We start from the raw sequence: 5000 nt of genomic DNA, 5'->3' as shown, positions 1-5000 counted from the left end.
ATGGAAGAAAGGGAGGCCTTTTGGATAGATTTAAATGAGTGCATAGAGGGTTTAGGAAGAAATGTCAATGTAATAGTACTGGGAGACCTTAATGCTAGGGTGGGAAATGGTCCAATCGATGGAGTGGTTGGGAAGTGTGGAGTTCCAGGGAAGAATCGTAGTGGAGAGTTGATGGTGGAAATGTGTCTAGAAAGAGAGTTGATGATAGCAAATACAGTGTTTCGGAAGAAAGTCAAGCATAAGTACACATGGGAGAGGGTGGTGGAGGGAAGGGTGGTAGATAGAGCGCTAATGGATTATGTAGTGGTAAATAGGATTATGATAGGAAGAGTTAAGGATGTACATGTGCTAAGGGGAGAGGGTGGGGGTATATCAGATCATTTTTTGGTGGAAGTTAAACTGAGAGTGGAGGATAGATGGAGAAGGAGGAAAGGGACAAAAGGTAGGGAGGTTCTTAGAGTGAACTCCTTGAATGAAAAGGAAAAGGAGAAGGAGTACGAAAAGAATCTGAAGGAGGAGTGGGAGGGAGTAAAGGATAGAGCAGTGATGGGTGTGGAGGAGGAATGGGTATGGTTCAAGGAGGGTGTCATAAAGTGTGCAAGTATGGTTTGTGGAACAAGAAGGACAGGGGAAATAGAAGAAAGGGTAGTGAATGGTGGGTTGAGGAAACAAAGAAGGTTGTAGAAGGGAAGAAGCGAGCATTCACAGATTGGTTACAAAAGAGGACAGGGGAGTCATATGAGACGTACAAAGAAAAGAAAAGAGAAGTTAAAGCAAAAGGTAAAGGAGGCAAAGAGGAGAGCAGATTGTGAAAAGGGGTAGGAGTATGACAGAAAATTTTGAAAGTAATAAAAAGATGTTTTGGAAAGAAATTAAGAGAGGAAGAGGAGGCGAATCAAGTAGGGAAGAAAAGGTAAAAGGTACAGATGGAGAGTTGATAATGAAAGAGATGGCAGTGAGGGGAAGATGGGCAGAATATTTTAGGGAGTTGCTGAATGTGAAGGAGGATAGGGAAGGAAAGATATCTGCAGTGGGAAATGCGAAGAAATGAGAGTGATGAGTGAGGAGAATGGAGGAGAAATAAGGATGGATGAGGTGAAGGCAGTTGTAAAGATAATGAAAGCAGTTAATGCACCTGGGCTGGATGGATGTCATGCGGAGTGTCTAAAAAAGGGAGGTACAGTGATGGTGGACTGGTTGGTGAGGTTATTTAATGTTTGCTGGAGAGAGGGTAGAGTACCGGAGGACTGGAGAAGTGCCTGTATAGTTCCTCTTTACAAGGGAAAAGGGGACAAGTGTGAATGTAGTAATTTCAGAGGGATTAGCCTGTTGAGTGTAGTAGGGAAGGCTTAAGGGAGAATCTTAATTGAGAGGATTAGGAGAGGAACAGAAGGAGTAATTGGTGAGGAACAGTGTGGATTTAGGACGGGTAGAGGTTGTGTAGATCAGATCTTTGTGGTAAGACAGATATGTGAGAAAGCTATAGGAAAGGGGAAGGATGTTTTTTGGGCTTTTATGGATCTGGAAAAGGCTTATGATAGGGTAGTCAGAAAGGCACTGTGGGAGGTTATGCAGAATTATGGGATAGGAGGAAAGCTTTTGGGAGCTGTCAAGAGTTTTTATGAGAGTAGTAGAGCATGTGTTAGGATTGGAAATGGAGAGAGTGAGTGGTTTGAAGTAAAGGTGGGACTTCGTCAAGGATGCGTTATGTCGCCCTGGCTGTTCAACTTATACATGGATGGGGTGGTGCGAGAGGTGAATGCTAGGGTAGTGAGTCAGGGATTGAAGATGGTTAAAGAAAATGGAGAAAAGGGGGAGGTGAGCCAGCTGTTGTTTGCGGACGACACAGCGCTTGTGGCAGGGTCAGAGGAGGGATTGAGGAAGCTGGTGGCAGAGTTTGGGAGAGTATGTGATAGAAGAAAGCTAAAGATAAATGTGGGTAAAAGTAAGGTGATGAGATGTACAAGGGGTGAAAGTGGCAGTAGACTGGAAGTGAACATTAAGGGAGAGCGACTGGAGGAAGTGGATAGTTTTAGATACTTGGGTGCAAGTGTAGCAGGAAAAGGTGGAGTGAAGGTGGAGGTAGAATGTAGATTGAGAGAAGCGAGTAAATGCCTTGGTGGTTTAAAGAGTGTAATGAGGAATAGACATTTGGGAATGGATGCGAAGAGGAGACTGTATGAAGGAGTGATTGTGCCAACAGCACTGTATGGGGCAGAAACGTGGAACATAAGAGAAGAAGAGAGAAGGAGTTTGAATGTGTTTGAGATGAGGGGTCTGAGAAGTATGGTGGGGGTTACTAGGCTGGATAGAGTGAGAAATGAGGAGGTGAGGAGGAGAACAGGGGTGAAAAAGGATTTGGGAGATAGGGTTGATGAAAGAATATTAGGATGGTTTGGACACATGGAAAGAATGAGTGAAGAAAGAAAGGTAAAAGAGGTATGGAAGGCAGATGTGGAGGGATTGAACATGAGGGGACGTCCTATGATGAGGTGGATGGATGGGGTGAAGGGGGCTTTGGGGAAGAGGAGAATGTCTGTTGAGGAAGGACGGGAGAGGACGGAAGACAGAGGTGAGTGGAGAATGGTTGTAAATGGATGATGTTGTGACTGCATGAGGAGGAATGGGAAAGGGGGTGGGGGGTGGGGTAGTTTGTGTGAGTAAATTTTGACGCAGCCCGAAGGGAATTTTCTCCCCGTCCTCGCCTTATATGCAAAGGGGGACGGAGAGGGGGGGTCGCCGATTAAATGAAGCGGCCTTGCTGTGGATGTACTGTGTCTTGCGACACTGCTTCTGACCCAGGGCGGTGGGCAGGGTGCAGGGATGACCCGTCATCCAGGATGTGCTCAGATGAAAGGAAAGGCGGGAGGGGTGTGGAGTGTATTTAGGGATGAAATGGGTGGGAGTGTTTTTATGCCTTTCCCTTTTTAGCTACCTCCCTTGTAAGGGGGAAAAAGCCTTGGTATATGTATGTATGTAAGTATTATTATTATTATTATTATTATTATTATTATTATTATTATTATTATTATTATTATTAATATTAACATTATTATTATTATTATTATTATTAATATTATTATATTATTATCATATTCATTATTATTATTATATATTATTATTTAATCATCATTAATCATCATCATCATCATCATATCAACATCATCATCATCATCATCATCATCATCAACATCATCCATCATCATCAATTCATCATCATCATCATTATCATCATTTATTATTATAATCCTCACACCATTATTATTATTATTATTATTTAATTAATTAATTATTACGTAATTATATATTATACATTCATAATTCATTATTATTCATTATTATTATTATTATTATTATTATTATTATTATTATCATTATTATTAATATTAAATTCTATTTATTCTTATTATTATTATTATACTCATTATTAATTCTTATCAATAATCATTCATAATATTATTAAAATATTATTATTATTATTATTATTATTATTATTATTCTTACAAATAAAATAATATTATAAATTCCTTCTAAAAATTATTATACATTATACTTATTACTAATTATTATTATTATTATCAAATTATTATTATTATATTATTATTATTATTATTATTATATTATTATTATCATTTTATTATTAAACAATATTATATTATATTATTATTATTAAATTATTATTATTATTATTATTATTATTATTATTATTATTATATTATTATATTAGAAATTATTATTATTATTATTATTATTATTATTATTATTATTATATATTATTATTAATAATTATATTATTATTATCATTAATTAAATTATCAAAATTAATATTATATTATTAAAAATAAAAATATGGGAGGTGAGCCAGCTGTTGTTTGCGGACGACACAGCGCTTGTGGCAGGATCGGAGGAGGGATTGAGGAAGCTGGTGACAGAGTTTGGGAGAGTGTGTGATAGAAGAAAGCTGAAGATAAATGTGGGTAAAAGTAAGGTGATGAGATGTACAAGGGGTGAAAGTGGCAGTAATCTGGAAGTGAGCATTAAGGGAGAGCAACTGGAGGAAGTGGATAGTTTTAGATATTTGGGTGCAAATGTGGCAGGAAAGGGTGGAGTGAAGGTGGAGGTAGAATGTAGATTGAGAGAAGCGAGTAAATGCCTTGGTGGTTTAAAAAGTGTAATGAGGAATAGGAATCTGGGAATGGATGCTAAGAGGAGACTGTATGAAGGAGTGATTGTGCCAACAGCACTGTATGGAGCAGAAACATGGAACATGAGAGAGGAAGAGAGAAGGAACTTGAATGTGTTTGAGATGAAGTGTCTGAGAAGTATGATGGGGGTTACTAGGCTAGATAGAGTGAGAAATGAGGAAGTGAGGAGGAGAACAGGGGTGGAAAGGGAGCTGGGAGATAGGGTGGATGAAAGAGTATTAGGATGGTTTGGACACATGGAAAGAATGAGTGAAGAAAGACTAGTAAAGGAGGTATGGAAGGCAGATGTGGAGGGAGTGAACATGAGGGGACGTCCTAGGATGAGATGGATGGATGGGGTGAAGGGGGCTTTGGGGAAGAGGGGAATGTCGGTTGAGGAAGGACGGGAGAGGACAGAAGACAGGGGTGAATGGAGAATGGTTGTATATGGAAAATGTTGTGATGCATGAGGTGGATTGGACGGGGGAATGGGGGTGAGGTAGTGTGTGTGAGCAAAAATTTTGACGCAGCCCGAAGGGATTTCTCCCCGTCCTCTCCTTTATATGGGGGGACGGAGAGGGGGGGTCGCCGATTTAATGAAGCGGCCTTGCTGTGGATGTGCTGTGTCCTGCGACACTGCTTCTGACCCAGGGCAGTGGACAGGGTGCAGGGATGACCCGTCATCTAGGAGGTGCTAAGATGGGAGGGAGGGTGGAGGGGTGTGGAGTGTTTTCGGGGATGAAATGGGTGGGAATGTTTTTGTGCCTTGTCCTTTTTGGCTACCCCCCTGGTAAGGGGGAAAAAAGCCTTGGTATA

The sequence above is a fragment of the Oratosquilla oratoria genome, chromosome 37 (genome assembly GCF_046742065.1).
Source record: "Oratosquilla oratoria isolate Oo_2021 chromosome 37, ASM4674206v1, whole genome shotgun sequence".
Classification (NCBI taxonomy): Eukaryota; Metazoa; Arthropoda; class Malacostraca; order Stomatopoda; family Squillidae; genus Oratosquilla; species Oratosquilla oratoria.
The sequence above is the reverse complement of the archived record's forward strand: the minus strand, read 5'-3'. Positions refer to the sequence as shown.